The 19,417-nt window shown below is 42.7% G+C and overlaps 1 long non-coding RNA gene across 1 annotated transcript in view; it reads left to right on the top strand.

Moving 5' to 3' along the window:
* The first annotated feature begins 7,965 nt into the window (after window positions 1-7,965).
* LOC126456984 (uncharacterized) overlaps window positions 7,966-19,417 on the top strand; it is a 265,781-nt gene continuing 254,329 nt past the window's right edge. Inside the window, exon 1 of the long non-coding RNA XR_007585423.1 lies at window positions 7,966-8,050. This is a non-coding gene — a long non-coding RNA (uncharacterized LOC126456984). The remainder of the gene's footprint in view (window positions 8,051-19,417) is intronic.

Genomic DNA, 19,417 nt, shown 5'->3' with positions numbered 1-19,417 from the left:
TGCTTCCGAAGGAACTTCTCATCGTAATTCGGAATAATAGAGACTCTGTAATATCACATCGAAGACGCAATAACGTGAATGAAAGAAAAGTTAAGGAGCCAACAAAGTTCAAATGGCTCTAAACACTATGGGACTTAACATCTGAGGTCATCAGTCCCCTAGACTTAGAACTACTTAAACCTAACATAACCTGAGGACATCACATACATCCACGCCCGAGGCAGGATTCGATCCTGCGACCGTAGCAGCAGCGCGGTTCCGGACTGAAGCGCCTAGAACCGCTTTGCCACAGTGGCCGACTAGTCAACAAGGATTAAATAACTATAGTTCATGTGAAACACAACTACCACTTTATCCTCCCTAAGTAATGAGTGTTATCGGCATGGATGTCAAATTGATTCCATATTTTTAGATTTCCAAAAGGCTTTTAACATCATTCCTCACAAGCGACTTCTGATCAAATTACTTGCCTATGGAGCATCGTCTCTGTTGTGCGACTGGATTTATGATTTCCTGTCAGAAATGTCACAGTTCGTAGTAACTGACGGAAGGTCAACTAGTAAAACAGAAGTAATATCTTGCCTTCTACGAGGAAGTGTTGTAGGTCCTCTGCTGTTCCTGATCTACGTAAGGGATGCCCTCTTAGAGTGTACACAGATGATGCTGTTATTTAACGTCTCTTAAAGACATCAGAGAATCAAAACCAAATCTAAAATGAATTAGACAAAATATCTGCATGGTGCGAAAAGTGACAATTGACTCTAAATAATGAAAACTGGACATTCATCTACGTGAGTACTAAAAGGAATCCGCTAAATTTCGGTTGGACGACAAATCACACAAATCTAAAGGCTGTCAATCCAACTAAATACTTAGCGATTACAGTTACAAGTAACTCAAACTGGAATGATCACATAGATAACGTTGGGGGTAAAGCAAACCAAAGACTGCTATGTATTGGCAGAGCATTTAGAAAATCCAATAGGTCTACTAAAGAGACTGCTTACACTGCGCTTCCCTGCCCTCTTCTTGGAGTATTGCTCTACGGCGTGAGATCCGCATCGTGATTGGCAGAGGACATTGAAAAAGTACGAAGAAGGGCAGCTCGTAAACTATTATCACGAAAAAGGGGAGAGCGTGCCACGGATATGATACGCTAAATAATGTGTTAATAATTAAAACAGGGGCAGTTTTCGTTGCGGCAGGATCTTTTCAGCCTCATCTACATCTACATGGTCACTATGCAAATCACACTTAAATGCCTACAAGAGAGTTCACCGAACCACTTTCACACTGATTCTCTATTATTTCACTCTCGGATAGCGCACGGAAAAAACGAACACCTGTATCTTACCGTGCGAGCTCAGATTTCCCTTATTTTGTCATGATGATCGTTTTTCCCTTTACAGGTCGGCGAAAAAAAATATTTTCGCATTCGGAGGATAAGGTTGGTAATTGAAGTTTCGTGAGAAAGAAAAACGACTGTGTTTTAATGATTTCCACCGTAAATCCCTTATCATGTCCGTGACACTATCTCCCCTATTTCTCGATCATACAAAACGTGCTCCACTTGTTTGGACCTTCTCGATGTGGTCCGATAATCCTATCTGTAAATAATCCAAAAGAGGACGGACGTGTGTATTGTAGGCAGTCTCTTTCGTGTATCTGTGCATCTTCTAAGTGTTCTGCCAATAAAATGCACTCTTTGGTTCGCGTTCCCCACAAGTTTCTATGTGTTCTTTACAATTTAAGTTATTCGTAATGGCAGTTCCAAAGTATTTAGTTGAATTTACGTCCTTTAGATTTGATTGATTCATCGCATAGCCGAAGTCTAACCGATTCCTTTTAGCGCTCATGTGTATGAACTCACACTTTTCATTATTGAGAGTCAATTGCCAGTTTTCGTCCCATATTGATATCCTATGTAAATCGTTTTGGAGTTGATTTTCATCTTCTGATGACTATATTAGACGGTAAATGACAGCATCATCTGCAAGCAACCTAAGATATCTGCTCAGATTGCCTCCTAAATCGTTTATATAGATAAGGAACAGCAGAGAGCCTATAGCGTTACCTATTTTACTCGATGACTACGAATTGCGACCTCTCTGACAGAAAATCACGAATCCAGTCGCACAATATTCCATAAGCACAAAATTTGATTACAAGCCGTATGTGAGGTATGGTGTCATAAGATTTCTGGAAATCTCGAAATACGGAGTCGATTTGAAATTCTTTGTCGATAGCACTCAACACTTCGTGAGAGTAGAGAGCTAGTTGCGTTTCACAAGAACAATGTTTTATTATGCTGTGTTGACTGTGTGTTACTAGACCCTTCTCTTCGAGGTGATTCGTATTATTCGAACACAATATATATTCGAAAATCCAGCTGCATATCGACGTTAATGATATGGGCCTGTAATGTAGTGGATTACTCCTATTGCCTTTCTTCAGTATTGGTGTGACGTGTGGAACTTTCCAGTCTTTGGCTACGGATTTCTCATTGAGCGAGCTGTTGTATATGACTGTTAAGTATGGAACTATTGCATCGGCATACTCTGAAAGGAGCCATATTCGTATACAGTGTGGACCGGAAGATTTGCTTTCATTAACTGATTTAAATTGCTTCACTAATCCGAGGGTAACTACATCTAAGATACTAATATTGGCAGCTTTTCTTGATTAGAATTCTGGCATATTTACTTCGTCTTTCTTGGTTAAATTTTAATCACAGATTTTCTCGTCAGAGTGTGAAAATGCTTTGTTGGCGCTCACCTACAGTGGGAGAAATGATCATCATAATATGAGGGTAATCCCAAAAGTAAGGTCTCCAATTTTTATAAGTACATAGACCTGTTTATTTCTACAATGGTTTACATCAGTTTACAGCTTGAATATTTAGCTATTTTTCGACATAATGCCATTTCTGTCGATGCATTTTTGTTGACCCTGTGGCAGTTTTTGTACGTCCATGTCATACGAGCTCGCCGCCATGGTGTTCAGAAAGTTATGAACCTCTTCCACTATGTCGAAAAATAGCTAAATGTTCAACCTGTAAACTGATATAAGCCACTGTATAAATAAGCAGGTCTATGCACTTATAAAAAAATAGGAGACCTTACTTTTGGGATTACCCTCGTAAAATAAGAGGCATCAGAAGTCGCATAGTAAGATTTAAGTGTTCGTTTTTCCTGTGCGCTGTTCAGGAGTGGAACGGTAGAGAAAATTGCTTGAAGGTGGTTCGATGTATCCTTTGCCAGGTGTTTAATTGTGAATTTCAGAATAGTCATGTAGATGTAGATGTAGCTTGGGACTGAAATTCATTATGAAGGGCTATTATGGATACGATTCGCTGATGGCATCATCATAGTCGGAGAAAGAGAGGATAAATTGCAGAACGTGGAATGAACAGTCTAACGAGCACAAAATGTGGACTAAATGTAAACGAAACAATGACGAAAGTGATCAGGAGTAGCAGAAATGACATTCGCGATAGAATTATGTCCAAGGTTGGAGATCATATAGAAGAAGGAATGAAGGAATTCTGCTAAGTCGCAAGCAAAATAACGCAGGGTATGGATGGTGATCGAAATGGATCAGGGCAGCATGAGCAACTAGGGCCTGGGGTTATCTTATTGATGGATGATTTCACATGGACTTCGAAGACAGGGCGCACCCACCGGCCACAACACGGCTGAAATGTAACGCCTGCAATTCTGATTATCTGCTATGCGAACCCGAGGTGGTGGTGGTATGCGTCCAATGGCTTCCAGTGTCATCACGCCTGGTCTGGATCCAGATGACGTTGACGAATGCAGTCTGGGAACGTTCTTTCTCCCCACACTGATACGTCTATGGTGATGTGATACGCAAAACGTAATCGTCTGAAAAGATGATGTGGTCCCACCTCTCACTCACTGCCAGCCTTAGAGCGCACCATTGTCTACGTGCCTCTGTTTGCCGCCGCGTCAAGGAAAGCCGCAACAATGGTCACCATGGTGACAATTCGTGGTGCTGCAGACATCGTCGCACTGTCCCTAGAGATACTTATTTCGCTGGAGGCAAGCAAGCCCACTTCCTGACCCGGCGTACGTGACGTGGGCTGTACGTAGCTGAGCTGTGGACCGAACAATGTGTCTGTGTAGGTACTACACGTGTGCGGTCATAGAGATCCTACACTGCGTTAAGCACGGCTCTGCTGAATTTACCAACTCCATTTTCGAGTGACTGTTGTGGGATTCCCAGTAACGCGAGCAGCAACGTCATGGAATTATAAACCATACCGAACCTGTCTCTTTCGAATTCCGACACGTGCTTGCAGACGTTTATCATTCTCATGTGATATTCTCCCAAAGAACCATTCCTAAATGAAAAGCCCACTGAGTTATTTTCCATTCTAGACAGAACGTAGATGGCGTTACTCCTACCCAATTTTGAGAGGTTACACTGAAATGCAGTCAGTCGCACATCCAACGGTTCGGTACACTTCATGCCACTCTGGCTTTTGTTACACGCCGTTTTCATGCTGTTTCAATTTTAATGCCCAACAAAGTATTTGTGAGCTAAATATGCCGTACAATAAAATCGCCACGGTCGGGGGGGGGGGGGGGGGGGCCGCTTGTAGACCAACCTTTGTCTCTCCTTTGCTCAGTTCCCCTCCGAAGTACGCGGAAGAGTGCGACATATTTAATATTGCTGTGTGGCATTTTTCCGTCAGTATAGCAGTTTTCTGTTCCGCAGAATCGTGCTATCAGCTTTGTTAACCTTTCGTTATTTGTTCGTGGTATAAAGGACGTTCACAGTTCCAGTGGCTGTTTGCACAAAAAGAGGCAATCTAGCAAGCTACTGTCATAAGCCTTTAAAAATGAATAGTTACGACAGAAAAGAAGGATGAGAATTCGCAGTATACATTATACACTCGCAGAAGTGACGGGTTCTGCAAACTTGCTATGAAACGACATAACAGTACCATGCAGAAAGAATTCAAAGATTTAGCTGACAATGAAAGAGCAAATAATTACAATTGACAGACTGATTTCATTGTTCAATACACCAAGAAGCATTTTGAGCTAAATGTTTAGGCACCGAGTACGTGAAGGAATCGGTAATACATACAGCGAAAAGTTTGAAGTCGCGCGCATTATTCCACTGCCGATTGCAACAGTTTTCGATGGAACTAAACGAAGAGCTTGGAAACTTTATATTGACTGCAAAGTACGTTCATTCAATCAAGGTTCAAGCCTGGAACGATTTTTCATTGTAAAACTAGTTAATGTTGAATTTATGAAGAAAAAAGGTGAGCAGGAACGAGAATTAGAACATGTGAAATGGACTGCAGACTTCCAATTTTAAATGAACTGTAACGCGCTCCGCCCACAGTAAGACATTGAGAAACATCTTCTTTCTGATTTGATGAGGATGCATTTAAAATGAAAATCGCATCACAGACCGCACACATTCCGAGAAACACACTCCAGTTCCCTAAGCTCACTGGCATTAAAGTAAACATTGTGACCTTGAAGGAATCATAGTGGCCTAGAAAGAATTGCAAGCATAGTTTTGTAAACGCTTTGAGGACACCGCCAATCCTACATCTATTTTCTAGGCCGTTTGCTGTTTCAGTTGAAAACGCCCTTGTCCTTGGGCACATGTAACTGATTGATCTGCAAGGTAATTCCCGTTTTAGAGACAAATCCCTTTAACGTTAAAACAGTCCAGAACGTCTCAATTGCCTACCTCAGGCAAAGTTTCCACGCCTCCGTAATGAAGTTTCAAAAGTGCTACAATATTCCGACCATCATCCGCGTGTGAAAGACGTTTTTTCCAACTATGAAACTATATAAGTCACGAATACGTGGCAGCCTGAGGGCGAAAATCTGTGAAATTATTCGAGTCCGTCCCTATGCTGACGGTTTGTACCAGATAAAAATAGGCTTTAGCGGGCCAAAACTCATTAAAGAATACTAAAAAATTGTTTTACTTTTGGTCTACCTAGTTGAGGAATGTGAAATTTAAAACCAAGTCGTATGCAGTGCGATTGCATTCCCATTTAAATGCGGCGCGTTCGCAACTTTCCCCTCTTGAACCTCCTCGCTCTCAAACAGAGTGGCATGGTGGTGGGGGAAGTGTGAAGCAAGTCTGAGCGTTGTAGCACTCGAGCCAGAGCGCGTCTCGCAGGCCGGATTCTTGTCCAGCCCCGCTGTAGATAATTAGCAAGGAAGAAACAGGCCTGAGCTTTTATTTCAAAAGGACAAAATTAGAATTGGCTTCCCATTTAAAATACCTCAGAAGCACAGATACCAAAGACAACACTATGAACCAGGAAATAATCGTACTCAGCAGAATACAGAAGGTATCTACTGTTTACAATGAAGTCAGAAACCTTCTACAGGTCAATAAAATACCAAAACAAGTATGTATTACACATATTTTGTGCCAATACTCACTTATGGTTCAGGGCCATGTGCCCTGCTGCAAAAAGGCTACAGTATAACACGTGCATTAGGAATGAGGTTTATAAGAGCTATGAATCAAACTACAAGAAAGTGTAAGTAGTTCATTAGAGTAATAAAGAAACACAGACTGAACTGGTATGGGCACATTTCTGAGAATGGGCGAGAAGAGACCAGCCAGATTATATTTCGAAATAGATGTCTGAGGCAAAAGACTGCACAGGGAGCCCAGAAAACGCTGGATGGATATAGTGAAGACAGACGTGAAGTAGAGAGAATTTCATTTGATAGATGTATAGGAATAGAAGCTTCATGAAAACAGGAGGAGGTGGCCAGCACTTGTACACCACACTGGTGAAACTTCATCTGGGCAATGATAAAGCTGATTAACTTAAAAAAGCAACCAAACAAGTGCGACTAGGACTCACGCTTGAGGGCTCCATACAAACTTAATTGTATATATATATGGTAATAGTAATATTTTCTCATGGCTCAATGACCTGGTGCAAATCTTTCTATCGGATGCCATGTTGGCAACCTGCATGTCCCTAACCTGTACAAAGTATCTAACAGGTGAACGAGGACCTACAGTTTAACATGGAATCCGAACGACATGTTGTTTGTGGCAACCCCTCACATCATTGAGAGGTGAGATCTACGTTAAAGAAAAGAATGAAAAATCCATGGTGTGACTGAAATTCTATTTCAGTACCTCTCGGTTTCCAGGCACTCTCTTTATTGCTACACCACCAGAATCGACGTGTAAGTAGCTAGTCCATCTATGGGTTCTGATGCATGAGCCTGCGAGTATCAACGTATGTGGCATAAACGGCCATATCTTTTGATTGCATTGACTTTGAAGCTTAAATTATTCACATCGCCAAGGGATCATAAACATTTGTTCCAGACATAAATTTCGATATGACACCTATAACAGTTCCTGAGAAAAATGGACAGACACACACAGAGAGAGACAACAAAATGATCCTGTAGGGTTTCCGTTTTAACCGACTGAGGTACAGAACCCTAAAAAGGAAAACACTGCATTTTCTATGCGTGGCAGACCATAAATTCCATTAACATTCCCTATAGAAGGCTCATTAAAACAAAAATAATTTGCCAGTGAATATAATATGCGAGAGGGCAGAACGTTCTGAAAAACTGTTGTGCCCTCTATAGAGTTGGCAACCATGCGAGCACGTGCGCTTCAACAAGAACGTCTATTGGATACCTCCTTTACCCTCACCACTCGTATTCCTCAATAGTTAATCACAGCATTGTTAAACAAGGCGCACTGCAGCTCCGCGCGCGCGCCTGTCGTATCGCGTCGCTCAGTTGTTTCTCCCGCGCGCGGGAAGCCAGCGCGGCAGTGTTGCCACGTCTCCGAGCAGCGGCCGTCAGTCGCCGGCCGCCAGTCGCAGCTGACGGTCGCTGTCTCGTTGCGCTTGTGGTTTCGCGTCGCTCGCGTTTGCGAGATTACGGTCCGGTCGTGTGTGCTAAAGAGCGTGTGCTCGTGTGTGTGTGTGTTCTGTGAGTCCGCCTAGCGTCGAGCTACTGAATTTCTTCGTACCACTGACATTGGTTTTTCCCAAGAACTGGTGAGTTGCAATGTGTTTTTGCCCGTGTTTGTTTTGTGAGCTCTGTGCGTAGCTCCGTGAATGAAACTGAATTAATACCATTTACTACCCGTCATAATTTATCGTATGTAAATCTGTTTAATGCAACAATCAGTGTCTGTATTACCTGAAGAAAATTGCTCGCATTATCTAGACACACTCGCCGAAACTCCAATAACAATATTGTTCCAGAAATTAAAAACCGCAATGCAGTGTACTAACCAAAGGTAACAAAACTAAATAAATAAAATACATAAATATAAATAACGACCCTTGACAAGGACATTCAGTAGTCAGAAATGGCAATCTTCTCACACAAATACCTGTGAATTTGGTTTAATGATAAAGCAAATCGCAGAAGGTCATTCACTGTAAGAAAGCTGAAGCTTTAGTTCATTAATGAAAGAGAAAAGTTGTGTGTAATTAATGTCTATCCTTCATGGTGATGGTGCACAAGAATACATGGGTATGTGTTAGGACAGGCTAACAGCAGACTCTGAGGATATAAATGAGAAGTGGTGGCGGATTTAAGTCACTGGAAATTATTAATGTGAAGTAGATATGTTCTACGATTTTGCAGCAATTTCTTTATAGAATTTTGGGAGAATACTTGAGTAATGTAGTCAGTTAAATAAATACTGATCCTGGAAGAACTTTGAGAATGCAGTTACATTAAATATAAACGTGACATGCAGAGGCAGAAAAACAATCGTTCTTTTCATAATACGCTAGTGAAAGAAACAATAAAAACGCTTGACGAGTGCTAAATCAACTTAGAAATTCCACTAGTTAATTTAAAGCACGTGGTGGAAAGTATTTTGTGACACACCATTCCTGTTGCATGTCCTATTCTACTCCCGTATAGAGCGGATAATAAGTGACTATCTGGATGCTTCTTTAAGCACTCTAATCTCTATTACACAGTTCTGTTGATCACTGGGCTAGGTAAGCTATACTATGATAGTAGAAAAACTGTCACATCTTCAACCTCGAATGGTGACTCTCTAAATTTATCGCACAGTGGACAGCGGACATGGACTCGCATTCGACAGGACGAGGCTTCAGGCCCGTGTCCGGCTATCCTGATTCACGTTTTCCGTAATTTCCCTAAATCGCTTCAGGCAAATGCCTGTTCCTTTGAAGGGGCACTGCCAACTTCCTTACCGAGTCCGAAGGGACGAATGACTTTCTGTTTGGTCGCCCCCCCCCCCCCCTCCAGATCAACCACCCAATTTCAAATTACCCAGCAGGTTTTGCCGAGTACAAGACCACACTTTCTCCAAAAATTCCCGTTTATGTTCCGTGAGCGTTTCGCTTTCGTATGGACTGCACTGGCTTGTTATAGTCGTAGCAGTGTGTCTGTATTCATTCGACACCTGATATCATGGCTATATTTTAAAGAAACCGCTTCCCTAGAAAAGCGCTCTAGAAATGATGAGACTAGAGTCTTGTAAGCGGGTGTCCTTACCCTCGCAGAACGTCCCAATAAACATATGTCGTTACTCTTATCAGTAGGTGTTTGTTCTGTTTCATACCGCTTGGTAGTACAAAGTAGGCATAAGATATTTCCCCAATTACAAAAATTTTTTTCCAAGGAACCATTCTGGATACGTGCGAGTTGTTACGAATGGTAGCTTAATACATTGTATGGATACACTTCTTCGGCAGGTCCTCTGTTTTTTGCCCGTAGAACTTATAGGTGAAACTCTGTTAGACCGCACGCCTTTGTCAGCATCTCTTCCGTCACCGCCGCTACAGCATTTCGTGTGCGTGTCGTAAGAGCTTGCACATCGGGAACTGGTGAAATGAACACTTTAAACGTAAGCCATAAAAAAGCAATAGGTGTTGTGTCTGGTGAACGTGGGGACCACGATTAAGACCGTCTCTACCGATCCGTCCGTCCGGAAAGGTTTCGTCTAATAAGGGAAACTCTCCATCGCAGTCCCATCAGATTTAGCAGTGAGATGGCCCAGAAGATAACCTGTCAAAAAGTGAACACAGATCAAGCATGAAAACAGGAAGAAGCTGTACTGAAATGTGAAGAAAGAAGCAAAATAGGAATAGTAAACGGTCCAAGCACATGTGTAACATTGAGTGAGTTTGAGTAACGATGGGGTCATGATTATGTACCTCCTGTCCCCTTTTTTTCACAAAATTATGAACTTTCCATCCGGTCATTGACATGTATGTTAGCTGTATTCAAATAGACGTCTGTGTCCTTGTGTAACGTCAGTCTGCAACAGTGAGTTGTAAGGAAGGGTCCTCCTGACGTATGTACCTTCGATTTGTCCTACGTAAGTACCGCGTGTAATGACTCTTGCATTCCATATTGGAAGTTTTGCCCCTTGAATTCCTTTGTTGTTACACAGTTCACACTCGTTTGTTTGTCGTTCTCATTTCTGAGAGAGCTCTCTGCGCCATCTCTCCTGCTCTCACTATTCATCACATTTACTTGCGACGGCAGTATATTCGTACTACACGACTCATATACTATAACCAATGTATAGTATGACAATTGCCAAGACTACAGAAGGAGAACAGACACGTCAATGACCGGACGGAATGTTCATAATGGTTCAAATGGCTCTCAGCACTATGCGACTTAACTTCTGAGGTCTTCAGTCGCCTAGAACTTAGAACTAATTAAACCTAACTAACCTAAGGACATCACACACATCCATGCCCGATGCAGGATTCGAACCTGCGACCGTAGCGGTCACGCGGTTCCAGACTAAAGCGCCTAGAACCGCGCGGCCACACTGGACGGCGATGTTCATAATTTTGTGAAAAAAGGGGAAAACGCGCCCCGAGGGAGATACGAACACGGATCTCCCGCTTCGCAGTCCAACGCCGTGACCACACATCCACGATCCTGTTATTCGTACACCTTGCTCGATGTTGCATGTCTTGAGCTTGGACGTTCAGGGTTTCTATTTTGTTTCGCTTTTCACAGTTCCGTTCACCTTCTTCCTGTTTTCAGTTTTTGATGGGCTGTTCGCTGGACCATTTTGCCACCGAATCTGAGGTGCGTGCGATGAGAGGTTTCCCTCGTAAGAACTAGCAAACAGGCAACCTCGAGTGTGGCGGTGCACCAAATTGTAGTAGTAGTAGCTTTATTCATCCGTAGATCTCTTTTTACAAGGATATAGGACATGTCAAAGTATTTACAAATTTAGATCAATTTAAAATAAGCTAATTCGTACATATATATATATATTTACAGACTTATAGTTAGAGGCAATCATTAGATTTACTCCTGGTATACAATACTTTTTTTTACAAATAACTTTTTCACACCCACACCCACCCACACATACATACACACACACTGGTGATCTCTGTGCCATTTTCTGTACCGCAACTTCCCATCTGCTATCCTGAAAAACTGAGTCAGCATCCCTCCATAATGAGCGAGACGTTGAGTTTAGAAAGAGGAAGACGTGTTAGTATTGTGCTATGCATAGCTTGGGGGTAAGTATTTCTAGAAAGGAAAAAAATAACATAAAGTGAAGGTGTTATGTGGAATGTTGGGATTTTATAATGATTATTATTATTATTTATTTGTATAACATTCTTATCAAACCCCTACTCTGTTTTAGCTAAGTAATCCTTCAATATATAAAATGTATTGCATAACAAGTACTTAATAGCTGCCTTTTTAAGTAAGTGTATTATGGCAATTTCTTCTATCTCTTTTGGTAATTTATTGTACAGTTTTATTCCTTGTTGTAGATTTCCTGTAACTGTTGTGCAACGTAAAGTTCCAACATGTCCAGGTAAACTGTTGCTGTAGTGGTAGGCTCAGTGAAAAGCTCTGTCCACTATTATTGTGTATTACGTCATACCACAGATCCGCATTCGAGCTTTGTCTTATCTGCTGTACCATGACGTGCGGGTTGTCCGACCCCGATTTCAGGACATCATGCCTCTATACGTTCCCGGAGTTGTGAGAAGTCGCTCCACCGGAAAAACAAAACATTATTAAGGCAGTCATTGTCTGCATCGATTCTTTCAGGTATATTTCTAGCAGACTCAGCGTGTCTGGTCTACCATCTGGCTGCAAAGTTTGCAACATGTCCGCCTTGTACGCATGGAACTACAGCCGTCTTTGTAATATCTTCACCACAGTGATCTGAGGTATGCCTTTTTCCCTGGAATCACGATGTGTCAATTTCTGCGGACTGCGTTGAAATGCTGTAGGGATACGTGCAGTATCAACAATGTCGTCACTCATTCCAGGTGTACGTTTCTTGCCTCGTCACCAACTCTGCCAGTCTCTTTCAACTTTCCAAATGGCTGGTTCAAATGGCTCTGAGCACTATGCGACTTAACTTCTGAGGTCATCAGTCGCCTAGAACTTAGAACCAATTAAACCTAACTAACCTAAGGACATCACACACATCCATGCCCGAGGCAGGATTCGAACCTGCGACCGTAGCGGTCGCTCGGTTCCAGACTGTAGCGCCTAGAACCGCACGACCACTCCGGCCGGCCCAACTTTCCATACCGTCCTTTTCTGCTGTTAACATCTGGCAGAGCTCAACCACTGACACTTCGGAAATGTCGCTAAACTGTAATAGGAAGTGTGCTTCATCAAACCACAAAACACACAGCGCCTTCTTCTGCCCTTATGACAGCAGTATTCCTAAATTACGTAATCTCTAACAAGAGAGAGAGAAAAGAAATCAGATTCTGTCAGAGTACATGTAAAAACATATGCATAAAAATGTCATGACTTAAGCTATCATTCTCAAAAAAGAACGCGTAGATCTGTGGAAGCTTCATGTGTTAAGCTACTGTTTGCAAGAAACCGCACAATTCTTTAGAAATAACTTTTTGCAATCAAGGAAAGACTGTATGCTCACCCTGTATCAATCTTCCATTCGCCTTCATTACTACTGTTTGTGCACGTCTGTTCTGTTTCATATGGCTTGGTAGTATTGTCCCTAGTTATGTAACAGACTCCCTTAGTTTAACATTAATCTTCTAATCTACTTCCTTTCTTTGTTGTGGCTATATCTAGAATTTAAGAAATATTTGAACATGTGCTTCCTAATACAGAAATTGCACTAATCTGCAGAGAACGCTTGCAGAGAGATGTGTTGTCGTCCGCATTGATTCGACTGTATGCTGATTCCCTGGCCACCTACGCATGCATGAAAACGTGCTCGTTCACATACGGTAGGCACTGATCGAGTGTTACAAGGCGTCAGCCGTGAACTTCGAAGGAATGGAGTTCAAATCCTAAGCCTGTCCTACCGTATTTAAATTTATCATAGGTTACCATAACCATTTGAAGAAAATACGGGAAGGGTTACATCAACAAAGCCGTTGTCAGCCCCCATCGCGCATGTACGGAATTCCCTGAAATGTTGCTTCAAACACTACATCGCCACTCGGACGACAATGCGAGAAAATTTCATTGCTTGTTACACGTCTTTTAGACGAGCACTATTACATCAGTAGGTCTTGCTAGTCCTGCTAACGTCGTTACCATTTCTTGGTGCCTCATGATGTGTTTATTTCTATAATTTCATGCCACTGGTGTGTGTGTTATTTCATTGTGTTTGAGAGACATATTTCTTTTTCACAGGTGTTGCTTGTAGCGCAATAACTTTTTCCTTTTTACTCTGTTGACCGTTTCGATTGCGATTTCATTTTCTGGACAGTTAAAAGTTTCTCTGAAGAAGTAATTTTACGCCATCGGTTCAAAATGGCTCTGAGCACTATGCAACTTAACTTCTGAGGTCATCAGTCGCCTAGAACTTAGAACCAATTAAACCTAACTAACCTAAGGACATCACACACATCCATGCCCGAGGCAGGATTCGAACCTGCGACCGTAGCGGTCGCTCGGTTCCAGACTGTAGCGCCTAGAAACGCACGGCCACTCCGGCCGGTTACGACATCGGAAAGCCTCACTTGCTTTCTGCGTTTTCATTACAGTGTCGCCCCTTTTATCAAGATTACTTCCTAACTTGCAATGTGGAATATCCAATACCGCGTTTCATTTCCTTGCGCCTGCCTGAAAAAGACTGTTTCTCCAGTTAGTTTCAGCCTGTGCCTGATATTTACTTGTGTATCAGAAACGTATTTATTTTGCCCGTTAGTTGTATATAGCGCAATAACTTCTTCTGAGCTAGATTAAACGTTTAAATTGCGTCTTCATTTTCTAGACATTCAAAAGTTTCTCTGAAGAAATAGTTTCGTGTTAGCAGGAACCTGTACTTGCCATCTGCCTTTTCATTAATGGTGTCTCCCCTATCAAGACTATTTCATAACTAGTTTCACTTTAAACGTTGAATTTACGACACTAGCGTATCATTTTAACCCGAAGTGATTTATTTCCACATCGCTCTTTTCGCAGATATCGTACGCCAATTTAAAGTTAAAGGTTATCTCGGCGTCGCAGATTTTGCTTTTTTTTTCTATCGTCTCATTGCTTTTCTTTTACGTCACTGGCTATGAAGGATAATTTACGATTGGTTCAGAACGAGCGAATTGTACGTGAAGTGTTCATGTGAACCGGTCTACGGAATTTAGTTTTAGTTCGTTCCAGATGTTTCCGAAAGAAACCACATCGCAATCATTTCTGCACTACTGGCCATTAAAATTGCTACACCACGAAGATGACGTGCTACAGAAGCGAAATTTAACCGACAGGAAGAAGATGCTGTGATATACAGATGATTAGCTTTTCAGGGCATTCGCACAAGGTTGGCGCCGGTGGCGACACCTATAACGTGTTGACAAGAGGAAATTTTCCAACCGATTTCTCATACACAAACAGCAGTTGACCGGCGTTGCCTGGTGAAACGTTGTTGTGATGCCTCGTGTAAGGAGGAGAAATGTGTACCATCACGTTTCCGACTTAGATAAAGGTCGGATTGTAGCCTATCGCGATTGCGGTTTATCGTATCGCGACATTGCTGCTCGCGTTGGTCGAGATCCAATGACTATTAGCAGAATGTGGTATCGCTGGGTTCAGGAGGGTAATATGGAACACCGTGCTGGATCCCAACGGCCTCGTATCACTAGCAGTCGAGATGACAGGCATCTTATTCGCATGGCTGTAACGGATCGTGCAGCCATGTCTCCATCCTTGAGTCAACAGATGGGGACGTTTGCAGGACAACCACCATCTGCACGAACAGTTCGACGACGTTTGCAGCAGCATGGACTATCAGCTCGGAGACCATGGCTGCGGTTACCCTTGACGCTGCATCACAGACAGGAGCGCCTGCGATGGTGTACTCAACGACGAACCTGGGTGCACGAATGGCAAAGCGTCATTTTTTCGGATGAATCCAGGTTCTGTTTACAGAATCATGATGGTCACATCCGTGTTTGGCGACATCGCGGTGAACGCACATTGGAAGCGTGTATTCGTCATCGCCATATTGGCGTATCACCTGGCATGATGGTATGTGGTGCCCTTGGTTACACGTCTCGGTCACCTGTTCTTCACATTCACGGCACTTTGAACCGTGCACGTTACATTTCAGATGTGTTACGACCCGTGGCTCTACCCTTCATTCGATCCTTGCGAAACCCTACATTTCAGCAGGATAATGCACGACCGCATGTTGCAGGTCCGTATGGGCCTTTCTGGATACAGAAAATGTTCGACTGCCAACCTGGCCAGCACATTCTCCAGATCTCTCTCCAGTTGAAAACGTCTGGTCAATGGTGGCCGAGCAACTGGCTCGTCACAATAAGCCAGTCAGTCACTACTCTTGTTGAACTGTGGTATCGTGTTGAAGCTGCATGGGCAGCTGTACCTGTACGCACCATCCAAGCTCTGTTTGACTTAATGCCCAGGCGTATCAAGGACGCTATTACGGCCAGAGGTGGATGTTCTGGGTACTGATTTCTCAGGATCTATGCTTCCAAATTGCGTGAAAATGTAATCATAAGTCAGTTCTAGTATGATATATCTGTCCGATGAATACCCGTTTGTCATCTGCATTTCTTCTTGGTCTTAATGACCGGTAGTGTATGATTAACAAGAGTGAGTGGTACCGTTGGAAACTTGTTCCTTACTATTCCCACCATTTACAGCGTGTTTTTGCCCTATGGGTCTGTTGAGTTGTGTCTCACCCGTTCAAACTGAAATGTTAAACAATTTTTACCGCATTTTTTACTTTATTCGCAAGTAGAGAAACGTCCAGATCTTTCGACATTTGTGGTTTCTGAATCGGCTCGGTCTGAAACAACTATCCATTCGTCGCTGAAACTTCGGCAGTATTAATTCGACGTTCGTCTTCACTATCTACGGTTTTTTCCCACATTCCCTCTGACACAGCCTCATTAAATTTCTGGGAGGTGTTCCTGCAGTAGATTTTCTCCATGTCCATTTGAGACAGTAGATAACCTGTTCTTGGTCTCTTAAGCGTCTTTATAATTATATAACGCTACACGCAACATAATTAAACGTTACTGCTCTTTAAGGGTTTAGATTTTAGGGTTGTGTTTCTCTTAAGCGCCACAATTTAAATCTCCTTATTCCACAGTTACAGCCCATACCTTTTGCATCTGTATCACGAATCGTAGATCAATTGTTTTGTAGCGATGGATATTAACAAATGGGAACTCCTCACGCCTTCTTCCAATAACTGCCACTCTTCGGAACAAATTGTGCAAAATATGTGATGCGCGGACTTCCGGTGCGACCGGATATACGGAGAAGGTGTTGATTTGTCAGTTGGTTTCTGAATGTTGCTTTCCACAATCACTTGAATATTGCGAATGGCCATTTATTTCAGAATGCCTCTATTTTATGAGAAAAGCGAATTTCATTACAATAGATGACTGATTGAGATTGAAAACAATGGCAACAACACGGATTATTTAATAACTAATAAATTTAATTATGACAACAATCTTCAAAGGCATACAAAAAATCATACTCAAAACAAGACAAAGTCAGACGCAGCAGTAATTTTGTGGTTTTCCCATTACAATGTTGTATCTAGATAGCGAATATTTTTGTGCTCTACGCTTACCAAGTGACTAGTTTCGGCATGGGCCCATAAGAGATCAGATAAATTGGAAAAAAATTTACCAATACAACGCAAGCTAAAATAAAGAACAGCAATGCATCATTCCATCTTCTGATACAAAGAATCTCGCCAGCTGTAAGTGGTTATAGACTGCTTTCAGGCGGTGACCTTAACGCCCTGTATTACAGTATTGAAGATTCGCTTTAGTAATACTCAGAAGTGAGAGCGAACCATTTTATGTATTTAAGGTGCTCAATTTACTTGATAGATCAGATATGCGGAGCGCACGGGTATATTAAAAGCTGTTCAGTCACATATACAGGGTGTCCATAATTCAACTTCTCGTTTCAAAACGCTGTAGAAAAAGAACCACTGCTGGCAGTGACGTCAAATTTGAACAGAGTATAGTTAACGCGGGGGAGGGGGGGGGAGGGGGGGGGGGACGTTATGGAACGAAAAAGTGTAATGAATGTTTGTAGATGGCGCTGTTCCCGTCATAATATGCGCTCCAAAAGACGAGCGGCACACAGCTGTTCCTCGGTTTGCATCCCAGACTCACAACATGACTTTCCATGAAGGACCGCGAGGTGCTTCCGAACACTAACGAGTATGGAAAAAGGCTTTGGTCCTTTGTCTGCTGAGAGGCTGGAGAAAATGATTACAAAATTCGAAGAGACCGGTCCTTTTGAAGTGCAATGTGGCAGAGGGAGGGGATCAGTTGATCCGACGTCTGTCGAAGACATGGCCACAGCACTGCAGGAGGGGATTTCCCGAACGTTGGCTTTGCCTACGAGCTCAGTGCATAAAATCCTACCAAACATGCCGCATTGCTATCCATACAAAATCATCTGTGTTCATAGTTGCTTCCTCCTTACCTGTCAGCAAGACGAATGTAGGGTCTGGAAGTTCTTACCCGCACCGAAGTGGACAATGAATGGCCATGGAAGATTCTGTGGACAGACGAAGCCCATTTCTATTTCCAAGGACATCTCAATATGCAGAATTGTTGAATATAGCCAACGGACAGTCCGCACGCACACCATCCGGTACCACTTCACTCTGCAAAGGTGACGGGGTGGTGCGTGTTTACAGACTCATTTATCGTAGGGCTGTGTTTTTCCGAGGAGACGAGTCCTGCGTGTCCTGTTATACCGTCACAGGCACACGCTGTGAAAGTCTTTAGCGCACCAGTGTCATTCCAACAGTGGATGTGTGGTAGGATCATTTTTTACAAGATGGCGCTCCTCCGCACATTGCAGAGCCGGTGAAGTGGCTGCTGCAGAGACATTTCGGAAATGCTACAATTATCTGCCATCATTTCACTACAGCATGGCCACCCATATCACCTGATCTTAATCCGTGTGACCTATGGCTGTAGGGTTATCTGAAAGATTGTGTTCGGTGCTCCCGTTACGAACGTAGCTGAATTGAAGGCAGAGAGCTGCACAACCCGTGTATCGAGAACGTTTGATGGATCAGATACCATTTTATCCGGCTACAGCAATAGCTGCGAAAAACTGTTACGTTAGCAACTAGGAGGAGGACTTCGACTTCGACGACATCCTTCATCATGTAGAAGAGAACCAGACGGTGAGTACTGGAAACATTGTCTATGCCATGCACGTGCCGCACGCGAGCATCTGACGTGTTGTACGTGACTAACAGCTCCACCCTTACCACCCGCAGGACGCCATGTTTCAGTTTTAGCATGTGTTTATTACATCATTATGTCGACTTACCCAATTTCTATGCTGCAGTCTTTTACACGTTTGAAGCTGACTTCACTTCGAAGGTTGTTTTAAACTGTCGAAACAGCCACATTTGGGATGACGAAAAGCCTCGTGCCACACATTAACGTCGATTTCGCAACAGGTTCGGTATCAATGAATGGGCTGGTATCATTCATGTCTGGGGAGTTTGGTGGCCAGCGGAAGTGTTTGAACTCAGAAGACTGTTACTGGAGCAACTCTGTAGCATTGCATTTATTTTTTATTTAAAAAATATTCTTTATTGACACAACAATACTAATTATACATATTTGACCCACCTCCTGACATGATTAGTGGGCCATTAATTGTACATAGAGTTAAGTTATTGCAGTTTAATATTACAATTATGTTAGTGAACTACAGTTTAAGTTACTACAGTATGGTTAGATTCCTACAACAGCAATGGGCAGTTTAGTTTTACCTACTTTCTTTAGTTAATTATCTAACCTAGAAATGACTACTAACTGCAGCGTCACAGGTGTGCCAGTAAAATACAAACCTACTTAGAGTGGCCAGGCTCCTCGGGCTAACCCCGAGGAGCATGCCCCTGGCACTGGGCCGGCCATGGTTAGTATTCG

The sequence above is a fragment of the Schistocerca serialis genome, chromosome 2 (genome assembly GCF_023864345.2).
Source record: "Schistocerca serialis cubense isolate TAMUIC-IGC-003099 chromosome 2, iqSchSeri2.2, whole genome shotgun sequence".
In the NCBI taxonomy this organism is placed as follows: domain Eukaryota; kingdom Metazoa; phylum Arthropoda; class Insecta; order Orthoptera; family Acrididae; genus Schistocerca; species Schistocerca serialis.
This window is presented reverse-complemented; position numbering and strand designations above follow the sequence as displayed.